The 18,979-nt window shown below is 45.4% G+C and overlaps 1 long non-coding RNA gene across 2 annotated transcripts in view; it reads right to left on the reverse strand.

The window, feature by feature from the left end:
• Positions 1 to 267: 267 nt before the first annotated feature.
• Positions 268 to 18,979, reverse strand: part of LOC310745090 — a 127,229-nt gene continuing 108,517 nt past the window's right edge. The window contains exons 2-3 of one of the 2 annotated variants that reach the window (XR_014539922.1): positions 4,001 to 4,118; positions 268 to 550 (exon numbers count right to left, since the gene is read on the reverse strand). This is a non-coding gene — a long non-coding RNA (uncharacterized lncRNA). Of the gene's footprint in view, positions 551 to 4,000; positions 4,158 to 18,979 lie in introns of those variants that run through there. The other variant, XR_014539923.1, reaches the window with a different exon arrangement.

The following is an 18,979-nucleotide window of genomic DNA, read 5'->3' on the forward strand; positions in this document are numbered from 1 at the left end:
TTAATTCAGTTGGTGTTTGTTAGCTTTGCAAAGGCAGCCTGACTCAGCTACTCCTCTGGAATGCATGCATGTTGTAAAACTGGTAGACACAGCCATGAAACCTAAAGCTTTCTTTTGTAAATAATGAAAACCAGACTCTCAGGAACCGAGACTCCAGCATGAATGAGACATACACCGAGAATACAGACATACCGTCAGGAACTGAGAACTTTGCTAAAGAGTGAGAGTACTGTACCAAGAATAAGTAGCTAAAACAAAAAAGAAAGATTTCCATTCGTCATTGCCTTTCTTTCAGTAAAGTCTGCACCCAACCAAACATTCAATGCAATGTATGAATATCACTTACAAAATGCAAGCTTATCTTTTGTTGCTCAAAAGAGCCTGAAGTTTCTGCAACGTAATGTGGATGTTCATATTCTGGAGTACAAAATACTGATTATGATTCTAGAATATTCCATCTGAATCCGGCAGTTCTGCTGTTTATGTTGGCAATTGCAGCTTAACTGCGGAGATGCTTCTGTGCAGTGACCTTGGGAAGACACAGAACACCCTGTGATGAAGAGAGAGAAAAAACTTCTGAGGAGAAGCTGTTATTGCTATAAGCAAATCAATATGACAACACTGCCTCTTGTTCCTAATCAAATTGTAAAGTTACAGCTGGAAAAAGAGAACTATCAGTTCTGACAGCAACAATAATACCCCAAGATTAACAGCAAAAAGTTTTAAACCAAAAGGAAGTCATTACCCTTGAACAATTCCTACTTAAGCTGCAGTCTTAAGCAGACAAACCTGGAAGTTTGATGCACTGAAATCAATGGGACTTAACTTCAAAATAAATGTGCTAAGAACAGGGTGTTTGTTTATGATTTCTGCTTTGCTTAGATTGATTAAGCAAGGGGGCAGTCTTTCTAATTAACTGTGGATTTATTCCACTTTAACTGTCTGCTGCAACACAGCCAAGCCTTTTCCTTGGGTTGCTTGCTAGAACTGGCTGCAATCAGGTTTATGTGGCCTTCTAGATCAGGGGTCGGCAAGGTTTAGAGGCTGGATCACTCCCATGGAGATCATCCGTGGGCCGGACTGGAGCAGCGTGATGCCGGAAATGGCTTCTGCACATGCCCAGACGCCGGAAATCACGCCTGTGCAGAAGTGATTTTTGGTGTCTGGACATGCGCAGATGCGATTTCCGGTGCCGCTCGGCGAGTCCCCGTGCATATTATTTGGTCGTCACTGTTAGAGAGGTGCACATGGAGGGATTGCAGATGCCCTATTGCTATAAATAAGTCCAGAAAGATCCTGGAACGCTTGGTGGCTCATAGAGTGGCAGCACTGGGGGGGGGGACGGGTCATTGACCACCCCAACATTTAATTCAGCAAGGTGACCCTCTACCGCAGGGATGGCGTGCATCTTTCCAATGGGGGGAATGATGTTTGGCTGGCCGACATAAGTGCAGTGATTAGGGATTGGTTGCAGGTCTGAGGATACTGGCGGCAAGCTTTGCTCGTGTGGCGGTTAGGCATTGGCTGGGGTATTGTTATGTAGATGAACGGGGGGAGGAGCACCATCACCTCCCCCAGTTACTGAAGGGTAGTCCGGTAAAGGATTCTGGGGGGCGTGGCCCCATCCGAAGCCTATGGAAGCCAGGACCCAAGGCACGCCCACAAGCGATGACCCCGGGGGAGTGCCTAGTTGTTCTAGATGTTGTTAGACATTGATTCCCATCATCCCTGACCATTGACCAATGGGAATTGGAGTACAACAACATCTGGAAAGTTAGGGTTCTCCGTTCCTCAATCCCCATCTGCGCTGTGCATTTAAAACAGTATTATACCACTTCAAACAGTCATGGCTTCCCCCAAAGAGTCCTGGAAACTGTAGTTTGTTAAGAGGGCTGAGAGATCCCATCACAAAGCCTCCATTTCCAGTGTGGTTCGCTCTTCCCAGGAACTCTCAGAACTGTAGCTCTTTGAGGGGAACAGGGGTCTGGACATTTTCAGTGTTCCCAAATGCTTCGCTTTGGAGCATATACAACACCTCAACGTTCTTCCAATGCGGCTTCTCCAGAGTGACTTGAGGAGCCAATCTTCAGTGGCTGTCTCATGTCCTTTCAATCTTTCAGTCAGCCCAAAGTGTGAGAAGTCTTCTTCTCAGTGGCTAAGACTAGGGAGACAGGGATGCTGTTGGGACCTTGAGTTGTTGACCCCCTTGTGACCCGAGATTACTACACCTCTGGTTCTGAACCAAAGGTGGAGCCTATGCAAATACAGTGGTACCTCGGGATGCAAACGGGATCCGTTCCAGAGCCCCATTCGCATCCTGAAGCGAACGCAACCCGTGTCCGCGCGTCTGCATGTGCGCGGGTTGTGTTTTGCCACTTCCGCTCATGCACATAATGTCATTTTGACCATCTGCACATGCGCGCAGCGAAACCCGGAAGTAACGCGCTCCGTTACTTCCAGGTCACTGTGGAGCGCAACCTGAAAATACTTAACTCGAAGCACATTTATCCTGAGGTATGACTTTAAAGAAAAGATGTGTCCCTCAGCATGAAGAGGGCAGGCAAGGAGCGACAGAACCCATGGCCCTCTCCCACTTCCTTCTTCATGGGATTAATCATCTGATGGGATTGTTAATTGCACACAGGGCCAGACTTTGGTGACACAACGCCTCTGGTCTTCCATTCTGCACATGCTCGAAACTGTGCTACGTCATAGATTTGCACCCTCTCAGCTCAGCACCCTGTGCAGGGAAACTGCCAGCACCACCCAAAATCTGGTGCTGATTACACGAAGGGGAATTCCTAACTCAGCATCTCAGAACACAACAACATAAGATTTTTAATGCTGTGGTTCATAACCATATACTTTCTTTTTGGAAAAAGAAATTAAATATCAGGTGCAAGTGAAAAGGATTGTTATTAACAACACAGTGCTTGGTGGTGGTGGGGAGATTAAGTTTTCCCTCCCCAGCAGAAATCTCTATGAATTCCCCACCTGCCTGCTGGCATTTTTGACTAGGTGGCTGCCACTCATACTGTTTCTTCCTTCAAAGGATTTACACATGCAAGAAGAAAAAGGGGCCCACTCTCAGGTCTGTGTCCCCCCCCCCCCAAATGTATCTCTGATGCTTGTGGTGGCATTCCAACAACCATTCTCAGTTCCCTGGCATGCTTGTTGTATGTGACTGAAAATGTTCCTGTTGATGCTCACATAATATTTTAGGTGTAGTGCAGTCGTTCACAATATAGGTCAGACAGCTCACAAGCAACAGCATAGACCCTAAGGCAGGGATAGATGTACTGTATAATAACATGTATAATATGTGAAGTGGAACAGATAGATCACAACCAACAATGTAGACTCTGTGTGCGTAATCTGTGGCCCTCCAGATGTTGAACTACAACCCCCATCATCCCCGACCATTCGCTATATTGACTGGGGTTTCTGGGAGTTAGAGTCCATCAACATCTGGAGAACTACCATTTCCCTTGTCCTAGTGGCATAGCGTCGGTTGCCAGTGCCCAGGGCTGTTGGGTGGGAAGGAGGGAAATGGAAGGAGTATGTATGCACATTCAGCTGCCTAATGGCATCTGTGTGGCCCAGGAGATTGCAGCCACAGAGATAAGAAACGAAGAGTCATTCTGTTGTCTGGAGAGGTCACTTCCTGGTTTGCGTAGAGAAGCCATTTTCAACAGAGCACTGCAACAAAAGCGGACAGTTGTGTTGAGACAGCACCGGCTGTTGAAATTTTGCGCCCCCTAACAATTTTGTGTGTGGCACCCCCCCCCCATGCCAGGCCACTGCCCAGTCCAAGCCTATGCCTTCTCCAACCCAAAGTACTGAATCACGCTCAAGTCACAATATGCTTTTGCAGGTTGGAAGGTAGGATTATCTATTTTAACTAAACAGTACTATGATTCTTTATTTGGATTTCACACTAATGCGATATGTCCTTCAAGGAAATGGTTAGCTACAAATAAAAGAATAAAAAGTTCCTCACCTGCTAATTAGAAGACGACAGTGATAGTTTTCCTTACCTTTCACCCATATCCAGCTTCCGTGACATCTGCAAAGCCATTTCTTCTCCAGTTAACGAAACAGGTCCACTCTGGATGCCTCTTTTTGGTTCCTGACTTGTTCATGGCTGGTTCAGCGGGTTCCACCTACCAAAACATTATTACAGGATACTGAGTGAGAGGAAGGAGGAAGAAAATTTGTTATCTGGCAGCATTAAAGCACGTATGTCAAAGATTGTGAATATTTGCTGCACATTCATTGAAGAGGTACATGAGATTGGGGACATTTGGGGCTAAAAGACAATGTTTTGTTTTTCAAGGGGAAAGCGGGTAAAACAGATTATCATAATTATCCAAATTATGATGAGAGCTGAGGCACTTCATGTGATAATATCACTTCTTGTGTCTGTTAAATAAGGAGGCAAGGGAGTTCAAAGACCCAAAAGCAACTCTAGTGGGCGGAAAAGAAAGTCTGGGAAATTATGTAATGAGAAAGTCTACATGAATTTTACTGGAGAGCAGAGGAGGCTGCTTTTGAGTTCAATCCTGTAACAATTGTCATATTTGCTAGCTTTTACTTCAACAACCCCAAGGAGACTGCATTCAGGCTCTTAAAGTAGCTAAAATGTCAGACAGGAAGGGACTTTGTCTACTTCCTGTCAGGAGGCTTCCAGTGACTCTACCAAGTGACTGGCCTGACCAGATATTGACAACGTTACATTGGAGGTGATGTTGTGCTGTTGGTGCCTTGATTCAAGTCACTGGACACAGCTTCTCCAACAAGTTTGAACTACAACACCCATCATCTCTTACAATTGACTATGGGCTGATGGGAAATGTAGTCCAAAACATCTGGAAGTCACCACATTGGAGAAAGCTGGCCTACTGTGCTGGCTGCTGGCATGTGGATATGTGTATGTACATATATTTGGCTAAAATATGAGTTGTATTTTATTGTCCCCTTGTTTGTTTGTTTTTGTTTGTTTATAAATCATCTACAAACTTAGTTGCTCACTCAGACTGAGATGATTGTTCTCACCAGGCATCAATCAGGCTGCCCGATGGAAGGTTCCATGCCATATGAAAGGCCTGCGAAGTATAACCAATAAGTCTGTAGTCATTTTTTATTCCCCCCTCAGCCTATGACTAATCATTTGCTCCTACAAATTGTTTGCTCTCACATGCCACACTCCTACAACAGACCTGCCAAGCGTCCCCATTTTCCAGGGATAGTCCCAGATTTACAGAAGCCATCCCTGTTTCTGATTTGATCCTGGAATGCCCCGTTTTTTCCTCAGGACGTCACTAATTTCATCAGGGAAATGTTGGAGGGCATGGTAGGGAATCCCTATTTTCATTGGAGAAATGTTGGAGGGTATGGAGTTATGTGACCGCCCCCCCCCCCAGCGCCAAGAAGCTAAGTAACAGTAGAACTGTTATGTACTGAAGTTATCACCCTGGGCCAGCAGGGGGATACTGTAGATAGTTATGCAAATGAAGGATCGAAAGTGACATTTAGTGATTGGATAGTTTTAGAAAGTTGCAACATTTACTTTGTTCTGGAGCTCTATAGAAGCAGGCTGACTGAGCTCCTCAGTTCAGTTCTGTTCCAGCTTACAAATAAAGAGCTGCTTTGGAAGAATCGCTGTGTCGTCTGATATGTTCACCCACAACTTAACAAGAACTTTTAAAAGGGGCACGGGTGGCACGTCCGCCAGCTTCTAACTACGGATACCAGCGGCCTTCAAGCAAGCAAATTTGCCTTATTATCGCTCCCTGGCATCCCACTGCCAGAGGATTGCCTCCTTCCATTCACCAGTTTGCCTCCTCCAAGTGGAAGAAACCTGGGCAGTGCTGAATGTCACATCCACTGCCAGGTGTGTCCTGCTAGAAATAAAAAAGGGCTTTCCCCTTGGCCTGCCTTTATATCCACTCAGTTGCCAAGGGCTTGTGTGACATCACAAGAAACCCACAGCCAATGGCAACAGCTGGGGAGGCATCATCTTCATCACTTTGAGCCTCACAATGGTAGGTGTACCTATCAGTGATTGTGTGCTTGTTTATTCGGGCCACGGGTGGTGCTGTGGTCTAAACCACCAAGCCTCTTGGGCTTGCCAATCAGAAGGTCAGCAGTTTGAATCCCCACAACGGGGTGAGCTCCAGTTGCTCTGTCCCAGCTTCTGCCAACCTAGCAGTTTGAAAGCACACCAGTGCAAGTAGATAAATAGGTACCACAGTGGCAGGAAGGTAAATGCCATTTCCGCGCCCTCTGGTTTCTGTCACAGTGTTCTGCTGCGCCAGGAGCGGTTAAGTCATGCTGGCCACATGACCCAGAAAGCTGTCTGCGGACAAACGCCGGCTCCCTCTGCCTGAAAAGTGAGATGAACACCACAACCCCATTGTTGCCTTTGACTGGACTTAACTCTCCAGGGGTCCTTTACCTTATTACCTTACAACCTTTAGAAGACATTGGAAGGCAGTCGTGCTTGGGGAATTTTTTTTAAAAATATGTTTAATGTTTTATTAAACATGAGTCTTTTAAAAGCAGCCCCATGGAACATGTGTACTCTGTATCCATGGGGCCTCTTTTAAAGGACTCACTCTGTATATGGGGGAACAGAAAAATTGGGGATTTCCCCACAATTTTTCCTGCTTTCCCCTCCAAGCCTTTGCATCTCTAAGTGGGACAGGAAAATATTGCGGTGATCCAGACCCAGAGGAATAGAATCAAACTTCTTGATAAGTTCTAATTTAGTAGTTTCATCTTGGCGTCTCTTCTGAAGTTCCCTTCCCAGAGACTTTTCAGCATTCACTGCTGAATCGGAAAAGCCAAACAGAAGCGGGGGAAGGGGAGGGGATGAGAAGACGAAGCTTCTTCTTTCACTTACGTTCTCCTGTGATGTAAAGAACCTTGCTTTTTAAGCAGCTCTGCATCAAGAAGGCGTTCGGCTGTCATAATCCTTGTGCCGCGTTCAGTGAGGAAAATGCAGGTTTATCATAACTGTTTATATAGCATGCGTGGTTGCTATGGTTTGTTTTACATCTCCGGAGGAAAAAGAACAATGGCCTGGCAGTTTAGTCATAGTTTGCTATTTGGGAAATTCAGAACGGTCTGAAAGCTCTCACTTCTGCTGGAGTATCCACAGGTTGGAAATAACTTTTGGTGAAGTTACAGCATTAATTCAGTCATCCTTCTCCACCTCTCAAATGAAGACCGTGTGGCCTGACTTCCCAAAGATTCCTTGCAGTTCCTGGGGCTAACATTTCAAGAATTCATTCTCATGGAGGGACAATATGTACAACAATAAATCACACCCCACCAAATTCAGTTTTAAAAAAACATTTCTAAAAAAAGTCATACTAAATGTACAATCTCCTCTGTTCAGGTCATGTTCTACATGCACAACTGGGTCCTAATGAAATGGATGCATATTTTCATGTTGATAAGAACATCTATCTGTTGAATCAAGCCCATCAATCAGAGGAATTTGGCACTCTCCAGGTGCCCGGCTTTGATTCCTTGACCTCCCCGTCAGCGACTCCCGGCAGGACAAGGCGAGGTCTTTATCGGCCGATTCTCCTCAAACGTGAGAAGAACACAACCACTCCTCCTCCCTCACTCCCTGCCATCCCCAGGGAGGGGAAAGAGACAGACAGAAATGTATTTACATGCCTTTATTTCTGTCTTTCCTCAGTGCAGAGAACAACATGTCTGCACTCTCTGATACCCAGCTGCAGAGAGAGAATAACTCCACCCATGTACTTCCAGTACAGGGTCATGTGACACTCTGAGCTAACATCCGGTGCTCAGAGCACATAATAGACTGTCCCTGCTTCCCACGGTACAGTCCCAAAACATCAACATCCTGTTTGGCTTTCCAGCCATCTGGAGCACTCAGCAGCATTGCTCCTTTTTCGTAACAACCTCCCCCAAAAGAATCAATGCGTGTTGCGGCATGCATAGCGTGATCCAGAGAAGAAAACAAACAGTTGTTATACACATAACACTCCCCTGTTGTTTCAGTTCCACCCTTGGAACTACCCGCCACTGGTTTCCCCAGTGTACCTCTCTGGTTGTCTGGCTTCCAAGGAATGAGTGCATCTGCATTACCTTGGCTAGCAACTCTCTGTTGTGTCTTTGTCTCTGACTTAGACACAGCTCCAACCTGTCCTCGGTTGTTTACAACAGCAACACATGCAACAGCTAAATTAGCATACTCTTCTGAGTACCTTCTGGGTGGTTCACCCTTTGTGACTCTCTCAGACCTGCGTATGAGGTGCTGATCCTCTCTGCTCACTGGTTCAGTCTCAGGACTCTTAGCAGAACCAGTTCCAACAGTAAACAGTGGTTCCTCCTTCACCTGTGAAGGTCTATCCGTTGTGTGAGATTTCCTCTCAATGACTGTGACAACTGAGCTCTCTGAGCTATCACTGTCGCTCTCAGTTCCACTGTACTCTGTGAAATCATCATCATCATCTGAATCGTCCTCTGTGGGAAATGTGTGTACTATCACTCTCTCCTTTTCAGGAGCACTCTCTAGAAATTTTGTGAGAATCACCTGACCAGATTCAGACAAAATTACTCTGTAGAGACCCTTTTCATACCCCACAAAAATGCCTCTGGCATTCTTTACTCCACCTGGAGCTTCTGTTCTCACATGAGACCCAAAAACCTTGAAATGGGCAACAGAAGGTTTTCTCTGGAACAGTTTCTCAAAAGGAGAACTTCCCAACTCTTTCGAAACCTTTCTCACCCATGCATGACAAAACGACATGAGTGACTCCGCCCAAAACTCATGTGGCAGATGTGAACTAAGCAATTGCGCATTCATCCCCTTTTGCAATTCTCTGTTCACCCGTACACAGACACCCCTGTTCCACGCTTCCGCTGAAACAGCAATCTTGTGTCTTATCCCATTCTTCTGCAGGAACCTCTGGAAATCCTGTAAAAGAAAAATCTGCTTCTCATCTGTCAAAAGACAATCAATGTTAGCACCATGCATATCTTTAACTTTGTCACAAAACTCCTGAAACCTTTCTAAGGCTTCCTGTGGTTTCTTTAACACATAAACCCAGACAAAGTTAGAGAAATGATCCACACACACAAGATAAAATCTTGCATTGCCTCTAGATGGTTCTAGAGGACCAATCACATCAGCATACACCCGCTGAAACGCTCTGTCGACCCTGGCCACCTTCTTGGCGCTTGTTTTGGTCACACCTGCAAGAGAAATCATGTTAGACTCAGAATTACATTCCATGTAATCACTTTGGTCAAAGTCCAACAAATACAGTCCACCTTTCTGTCTGGCAGAAAGATATAACTCTCCATCTTTGAAGATCTCGCAGCTCTTATCATCATAGGACAGTTTCAGTCCTTTCTTTGCAATCTGCGAAACACTCAGCAGATTGAACTTCAGTTCAGGAACCAAGTAAACATTGTGTATTGTCAAGTTCAGACTCTTAAGATACACGGATCCAACCCCAGTCGCCTCCAGCTTCTGACCGTTGGCTTGTTCCACAGCGAAGCTTTGCTTCTTAAACGTCGAAAAGAGTCCTCTGTGCGGGGACATATGAAAATTACATCCAGTGTCAATTACAAACGAGTTCCCAACATCTGGCGTGGTTCCTTTCGCCATCAGGGCCTTTGCAGGTTCCACCATAGGCTTGGTATGACCTTTGCCTGACGCCTCAGGCTTTGCTGAGCGGCCCTTCGCTCCTTTCGGCTGGCATGGCTTCTTGCAGCTCCGCTGAAGATGCCCAGCCTGTCCACAATTGTAGCATCGAACAGCGTTCAAAGCTACAGCATCCTCTCCAGTAGCTTCATCAGTGGGGGAATTAGAACTCCGTTCTTCCCTCCCCCTGTCCTTGGCATCCATTTTGAATCCAAGCCTCAGCTCTCCACTCTCGAGCTAGTAAAAATCCAAAAGCTCCTTTTTGAGCTGTTTTTCTGCCTCTCAGGCAGGCAATCTCCAAGCTGTCTCAAAGTCAAAACAACTTTCGCTTTCCCAGCTCTGACTGAGCCAGCCCCAGGTGTCAGTAGTTCTCCACTGCCCTGACTGTCGTTGCTTAGCAACTGTGCATACTTTTCATCCTTATCTCACCGCAAGAATTTCTGGTATGCAAGCCTTTCACTCAGAGCTTGTTTTTCCAAACGCAGCTCTCTCGTGAACCAGAGAATAAATCAATCTGCATTCACACTTTTAGCCCGATATTCAGCATACCTTTTTTTGGGGCTCCGTTGCTTGGAAAACACCCCCTCTTGGGGCCAGCCGTCTGTTCAGCTTCTGGCTGCAATTGCAGACGTTATCTTCTTTCCTTGGTGCAGAGGATGGCACACGATCCATCAACCTCTCACCTCTCATGCTGATTCCCATGGATCAGATAACCAGCAGCTTCTGCTACCATATGTTGAATCAAGCCCATCAATCAGAGGAATTTGGCACTCTCCAGGTGCCCGGCTTTGATTCCTTGACCTCCCCGTCAGCGACTCCCGGCAGGACAAGGCGAGGTCTTTATCGGCCGATTCTCCTCAAACGTGAGAAGAACACAACCACTCCTCCTCCCTCACTCCCTGCCATCCCCAGGGAGGGGAAAGAGACAGACAGAAATGTATTTACATGCCTTTATTTCTGTCTTTCCTCAGTGCAGAGAACAACATGTCTGCACTCTCTGATACCCAGCTGCAGAGAGAGAATAACTCCACCCATGTACTTCCAGTACAGGGTCATGTGACACTCTGAGCTAACATCCGGTGCTCAGAGCACATAATAGACTGTCCCTGCTTCCCACGGTACAGTCCCAAAACATCAACATCCTGTTTGGCTTTCCAGCCATCTGGAGCACTCAGCAGCATTGCTCCTTTTTCGTAACACTATCATCAGCATCTAAGGCCACCAGCCGCTACATTTGTCTAGAGGCCCCTTGAGCTGAATTGTGATTGGAACGAATATTTGTGCTTCAAATATGTCCTGAGCACTTGGGATTGTACTGATTCTCTGCCACACGGCTGCCGCTGTGTGCAGCTCAGCTCATGCAAAGTTATGCAGACCTCATCTGCTTTTGTCCGAGTCACCTCGGTGCATTCAGCTGAGTGACACAATGAAGTTCAGCAGCATGGAACCCGAGCAGTTCACGTGTCGGCAGAGCCCATGGAATGACAGATCTATGATTCTTCTGTTGTCATGCTCTTTTCACCATCTACTTGGCTTGGGGTACATGTATCCTGTACAGCAACAGTGACCATGTGATCTGAGTGTGCATTCTTGTGTACATAAGGAAAGTATCGCCAGGAAGTGGGCACAGCTGGCTGGCTGGCACCCTGAACAGGAGCAATGCACTGCAGCATGTTTGTTCAAGGGCTCACCTGGAATCAACCTACAACCCACTAGAGATGCATGAAGAATCCAGGTAGTATAACAACTATCGGCTGTATAAAGTTCCATCCAGCACTATTGCAACATGCACATAGGCTGTCCTTATAATAAGGGAAACAACAGTATATTTCACTCAATCATGTAAATATCTTAGGTTTGCCGTGTCTTGGCTGGTCATATCAGACCTGCTTCTGGTTTCTCTATTTCCTGATTATTTCTGGAGCCTTGTGTGTATTTTTAGATGCCTCTCTGCTGCTTGAGCCATTTTCCTTATGCAAACAGAAGAAGCTGTATCGCAGCAGAATTCACGCTTTGATGAATTTTACTGCTTAACTGCAAAGCAAATCAAGGTTGCACCCATCATACTACTTTACATCAATCAATATGCATTGACGTATAAGCATTTAGGTTCTAATCTTTCAGCCAGATGCATTAGATAGCATATGGCCTATGCATGTATGGTCTTACTGGAATGCAATGAACCACTGGTTGTTACCTTCTGCAGATTTAATCCCCAGAGAGATCGAAAGCAGAAACAGTGTGTGATATCATTACTTTTCCTTGGATATTATTTATGGCATATGCATCCAGAACTCCCAGAATTGTGGTTGATCTTCTTTTTCCATCACTGATCCGCCAGCATTCTCTCTCCCATGGTCTTTTGGACCATCATCTCTTCTGTTTCATGCATGTACCAGCTGTGCATGACAACAGGAATACAACACGCATGAAGAAAAGTGGTGAGATTATGATGTCCCACTTTCTTCCTTTTTTATATATAATTTTTATTAAATTTTCTGTTTTACAATTTAGAATACTCATTTAAACATCCTTAAAAAATCAGTGACTTCCCTTCTTCTCTTTCCACGGTTCATTTTGCAAGTCACAAATCCCTGCATATTTTACATAAACTAAACCATTCAGTATTCCATTATTACATCCATCAGAACTTATTTACACTGTTGAATTTATCTCAATGTTGCCAACATTTTCAAGTGTACACAATTCCTCCCCCCATATATTCAATAAACATTTTCCAATCTTCTTTAAATGTATGTTCTTCTTGTTCTCTTATTCTATATGTTAAGTCCACAAGTCCATCAGCTTAAGCTGCCATTCTTCTTTAGTTGGGACCTCTCTTGTTTTCCATTTTGGGGCTAACAAAACATGGACCACAGTAGTGGCATACATAAATAAGCTTTTTTGACACCTGGGAATTTCTGTCTGAATTATCCCCAATGAAAAGGAGAGCTTAAGTGGTGAGATTATGATGTCCCACTTTGAACATGGGAGAGGGAAGTCCATCGGAAATGTTAAGTTGAACCTGAGAATAAGAAGCGAGCATTCATCTGTCGGAGTCATGTGATCTATTGGCTGGTGATGTGGACACAGGAAACCCTCTGTTTGAGACGGCCATTATGGCACACGCTCATTAAGCTGCCTTGGGCAAGCGGCCATCTTTCAGTACAGTTCAGTTTCTTTAAGATGGAAATGGCCTGTTCCTCCTTGCTTTTGTCAGGATGAATGGGAACAGGGTTCTTACAAACAAAAGAGCTCTTTCGGACCATGCCAAAATTGCATGGAGAATATTATCACTGCTTCCAGCATTAGCAAACCAAAATCTGACAAGCAAGGCTGGAAGACCTTGTCAGTCTTGGTCTGTTCTTTATCTCAAGTATGTAGCAGAGAGCAATAGTGCCTCTGAAAATGGAATTTCCATTTAGCTGTCATAGATAATAGCTCTTGCTGCTGTGAGTGAGGTGGAGGGGAATAAAGAGGTTTGCTGGTCCCCACTACTAGAAGCATGAGGGCTGGGGGAGGCGAGGTTTGTGAGGTGCAAAGGGAGAGGGGTGGTGTGGCGATCACACACAGGGCCCCCGGACGTTTGACGGTCTATTGACCCTGTGCCGCCACTGCGATTGCTTTTTCCGCTGCCACCACCCCGTTTCTCACGGGGACACACGCAGTCCAGTCAGTTGTTAACATAAACAAATAATCAAGTTTGTTTTTAAATGCAGGAACAAGCTTATGGTTTCAGTTAATTTTTCTCTTGTCAGTTTCTTATTCTTAGTTCCTAACAACTCCAAACTGATTATTCCAACTATCTATCTGACTCCACCTAACAATTCCTCTCACTCTCTCACAATACAACTCGACCAACCCACTGCCTATTCCTCCCTCTTCCTTCCCAAACCTCAACCAACTCCCAAACCTCAACTCTCAACTCAACTGACTTTCAAAACCTCCCACTCTAACTTTTATTCCCCCCTTGCATTCTCACTGGCCAATCACATCACACCTATTTTAACCCTTTCCTTATGACCCATCCTAGGAGGCAAACACCACAGGTGGTTGATTGGCAAGATTCAAAGGGAGGCAGAGAGCTTGGCTAGGTGCAAAAATTCATAGAATTGTAGAGTTGGAAGGGACCCCAAGGATCATCTAATCCAATCCCCCTGCAATGCTGGAATATGCAGCTGCCCCATCCGGGGATCAAACCTGCAACCTTGGCATCATCAGCACCACACTCAAACCAACTGAGCTATCAAGGGTATAGAAAGGAGTTTTAGGATGGGAAAGGGGATGTGGGAACTAAGAAGGGCTGAGGAGCATAAGCTAGACAGGGTTGGTGAGCGATGCAAGCAGGGACACAGCCCCTAGACGACAAATAATAACATTGTGTGCTTATTGGGTGGACTAAATGACAGACGTTGCCTGAGGCAGGAATCCCAATCCAAGGTCAGTTGAGAACTCATGACGCATCTGTCAGGAAAACACTTTCCTTTGGCCTTTGTCACCACTCCATCAAATGAAAATGATCACTAGTTCACAGGAGGTGAAGGTAAAGAGTCTACAGCAATTCGTTCATGGAAAGTTCAGGATACAAAATTCAAAAAAAATACATGTTTATACCTAAAGCTCAGTAGAGGAGACTTCACCCCAGCTAACCTGTGCCCCTCCATATTTTGTTTAACTGTGACTCCCATCAGCCCCAACAACATGGCCAGTGTTCAGAAGAGACATGAGTAGCAATCAGAAAACATTTGGAGATCCATACACTTCCCATCACTGTTCCAGAGGAATGCTATAGTAAATAATACAAAAGCTACTTGTGGCAGAACCAGAGCATATAAACACAGGATATGAATGAATTTCAAAGTCTGTTGCTCTTTGAACAGGTCACAATGGAGCTACCTTCTTCCAAGTGCAGTTTAAGAGGGCACATCAGGTTATGTTCAGCGTCACTGAAGTTAAACAATGTGTCCTGAATAACCCAACAAGGTAGAAACATAACATAAATGCCTGGTGAATGCAGCACTACCACATAAACATAATCTTCCTCATTGCAGCAATTGATATTTATACAGTCTTAACCTTCCTTAACCTGTAATGAACCCTTGACTGCACATGAAGATAAGAAAGATTTTCTTCTGGGTGAAAAAGGGCATTCTCTGTTTAAATGCTGCACAGCCTACATGCTACAGTCTCCTTTGTTTTCTTCCACAATCTTCCTTCATAATCCTCAAGAGGTCTGTAAGGAGAGACGGAAAACAGGGACAGGAGAGCTAATGGAAGTTTATCAAAGGAAGCAGGGGTTATGAGTATTACAATCTCATGCCTAAGCATATGTCCTTGCAACCTCTTTCCAAGCGAGTACAAGACTTTAGTCTTTGTAAATGACTCGAGTCTGGTAATAATAGCCAAATCACCACCACCAGGTGGTCAGAGCAACTGTGCAGAATGGTCCTAAGCGGCCAATGTTTTCCAGACTAAGAGTCATCTAAGCATGTCATTGTGGGCGTTTTATTTGGCTGGTTGTGAATTGCTGCCTTGCTGTAAGTGACTGTAGTTGTAGGCCACTCTAAAATCGCTGTGCCACAAAGTGGAGAATTTTATTATTATTATTAAAATAAAACAGGAGTGGAGAACCTCAAGCTGAGGAGTCAAATAAGGTCCTCTAGGCCTCTGTATCCACCCCTAGTAACTCTCCCTAGAGTACTACTCTGCTCCTCCTCCTCTGCCTGATTGGAATGCATCCTTGAAATGTAATAGTGCCTCTTTCTTGCCTCGGTGTGGACAGGTGTTCTTCTTTGGTGATCACTCGTAGCCAAGTAAGATTGTCTTCTATGAACACGGTCTTAACAGTGAGTCCGTAAGTGACTGTGGAGGCCAATTCTGAATCCACACGTCCTTCAACAGTGGGGACATAGGTTTCTGGGTGGGAGTTGATCCCGGTGAGGGTTTGCCAAGCGTGCCTTTCTCTTGGCACGTTTCTCCCTTTTGTCCTGAGTTTGAGCATCTTCAAAGCCCATGACCCCTTTAGTAAAGGCTGTTCTCCAATTGGAGCGCTTGGAGGCCAGTGTTTCCCAGTTGTCGGTGTTTATAGTACATTTTTTTAGGTTTGCCTCTTTGAACCTCTTTCGTTGACCACCAGCATTACGCTTTCCATTTTTAAGTTGGGAATAGAGTAGTTGCTTTGGAAGACGACAATCAGGCATCCAAAGAACATGACCAGTCCAATGAAAAAATCCTACTTCACAAAGGTAAGAGTGGCATTGGTTCCCCCATCCACTGTTGTCTCTGTCCCCACCCACTGCTGCTGTGCGGACACTGGAAGGTACCCCATGAGGGAATGTGGTTCTCCAGCTGGAAAATGTGGCCTAAAGGCCAGAGTCCCAAGGTGGGATGAAGCCCTCACCTCAGGCAGCGGAAGCACCTCAGGTGTTGGGGGGCGGGGGCCAGAGGTGACAATTCCCGTTTTGCCTCAGGTGGCAAAACAGGAAGGGCCAGCTCTACTAAAGGCTAAAGAATAGGAAGAGCTAAAGGTGATCGCTAGCCACTGATGTCAGAGACATGAATACTAAAAGGATGCTCCACCCATTTTTAGTGAAGGCCTAAGGCAGCTATAGTTTCACCAAGCTGAATATTCCTACCATTCGGGTCCAGTGAGCTGCCCAAAGAATATATCATACATTTCTGAAACTAAGACAACAGTGGTGGTTGGTGAAATGGTATAGTATGTGAAACTGTCACCAGTTACAGTATGGCAATGAAAGGGGGGGAGGGGAATTCCTGCCTCACCTTTCACCCTATGAGGTAGCAACGGAACTGCTGCAGGTAGCACCATGCAAGTATGTCGGTGTTGAGAGGACAATGGCTGTGTGTGGGCACGTGGTGTGCTCGGGATCAACTATTCACTCAGCAAGGATATACAGTTGTACCTTGGGTCTTGAACGCCTTGTGATTCGAACGTTTTGGCTCCCAAATGGCGCAAACCCAGAAGTAAGTGTTCCGGGTTGCGAACTATTTTGGGGGAAGCTGAACCTCCGACGTGCCTTCCAATTGAGTGCAGGAAGCTCCTGCAGCCAATTAGAAGCCGTGCCTTGGTTTTCGAATGTTTTCGGAAGTCGAACAGATTCCATTCGAGAACCAAGGTACAACTGTAGTAGCATAATAGAAGATTCTGGCTGCGGCACCCCTGACCTCCTACTTTTTCAAAGTAAGGGTGGGATTCTCTGTCACGATCCTGTGACCATCTACAGTTTTACCTGACTAGTGAGGTAGGACAGCTGAAAATAATGCCAAATCTAAAAAAGAAGAAGCTTTGAGCCAAAATCTACACTTCCGACATGGGTTGCCATACGTCCATACATTTCAGTGACTTCTGTCCAGACGCAGTTTACAAGGACCGCATCCAGGCTATGTCCGGGAAATTTCAAATGTATGGCAGCCCTGTGAGTCTAAACAGCCTGGGGCACAAATATTCATGGCCCTCTAGTGGCTATGGTGGCTTATTTACCAGAAGTCATGTATTTCTTGGGCTCCATGATCACTGCAGATGGTGACAGCAGCCACGAAATTAAAAGATGCCTGCTTCTTGGGAGAAAAGCGATGACAAACCTAGACAGCATCTTAAAAAGCAGAGACATCACCTTGTTGACAAAGGTCTGTATAGTTAAAGCTATGGTTTTCCCAGTAGTGATGTATGGAAGTGAGAGCTGGACCATAAAGAAGGCTGATCGCCAAAGAATTGATACTTTTGAATTATGGTGCTGGAGGAGACTCTTGAGAGTCGCATGGACTGCAAGAAGATCAAACCTCTCCATTCTGAAGGAAATCAGCCCTGAGTGCTCACTGGAAGGACAGATCCTGAAGCTGAGGCTCCAATATTTTGGCCACCTCATGAGCAGACTCCCTGGAAAAGACCCTGATGTTGGGAAAGATTGAGGGCACAAGGAGAAGGGGACGACAGAGGACGAGATGGATGGACAGTGTTCTCGAGGCTGCCAGCATGAGTTTGACTAAACTGTGGGAGGCAGTGGAAGACAGGAGTGCCTGGCGTGCTCTGGTCCATGGGGTCACAAATGGTCGGACACGACTGAACGACTAAACAACAACAACAAGAAATGTATTTAGTGTTAACTCTGGAAGTCTCCGCTTGATTCTGACCAAACTAAGCATCCTTATGTATGTTTTACTGACAGGCTGGAGGCACCATGAAAAGCCAGAGCATTAAATGTAGCTTCATTCCCTGCCCCTGCCCCTGCCCCTAAACTGCCTGCTATTTCCTCGTTGTTTTCATTTCTCTGTATTTCATCAGTAAAATAGCTTTATTGGGTTAAGTAATCTAGACTGTGGTGATACTTCAAGCTCAGGTCTGCTCCTCCATGCACCTAAACACTCTACAACTGATATGAGAATAGGGAAAACTGGGGGGGAGGGGGGGACCTCACGTCTCAGGAGACTGAAGGTCAGTGACCCTGCCTTGAGAACACCCCCTCCTCAGCAATCCTTGCAACTCTCTCTCTTGGAGAAATAGACATTTCTCATGGAGAACAATGGGGAGAAAACTCTGAGGGATCATCTACAGCCCAGTGTAATGTGGGCGTGGGGAAGCCCCTCTTTGTGAGCAGATTCCACGACACTTCTCATAATAGCCATTTCTTATTTTAGTCTATTGTCACTCATGGCCTCTGAGCTAACAAGCTAATAAATACATGTTATAAATTTCACTCCAAAAGAGAATGCTTGGAGTCTTTCATAGCTCTGCTATTACAAGAAAATAATTTCTCACCTTTCTCCATATTGTTGCATCTGTCTCCTGAGTGGGAAGTTAATCCTATGGCATTATATACCCCCCCCCTTTTGCAGTATACCGTATTTTTCGCTCTATAAGACGCACCAGACCACAAGACGCACCTAGTTTTTGGAGGAGGAAAACAAGAAAAAAGATATTCTGAATCTCAGAAGCCAGAACAACAAGAGGGATCTCTGCGCAGTGAAAGCAGCAATCCCTCTTGCTGTTCTGGCTTCTGGGATAGCTGTGCAGCCTGCATTCGCTCCATAAGACGCACACACATTTCCCCTTACTTTTTAGGAGGGAAAAAGTGAGTCTTATAGAGCAAAAAATACGGTAATTTAGCTTGTCTGAATATGCTTGAGGTTTAAATGTGGACAGCTCATTATACTTCACAGCAATAGCCCTTTTTTTACTGCCTGAAATAGTTTCATAACCTTACGCTGAAAAAGTCTCATTAGCACTCTGCTCGGGTTACTGACCACTGTTTTTACTGCAAGCTTATAGTA

The sequence above is a fragment of the Podarcis filfolensis genome (assembly GCF_964270895.1).
Source record: "Podarcis filfolensis genome assembly, chromosome: 11".
Lineage (NCBI taxonomy): Eukaryota > Metazoa > Chordata > Lepidosauria > Squamata > Lacertidae > Podarcis > Podarcis filfolensis.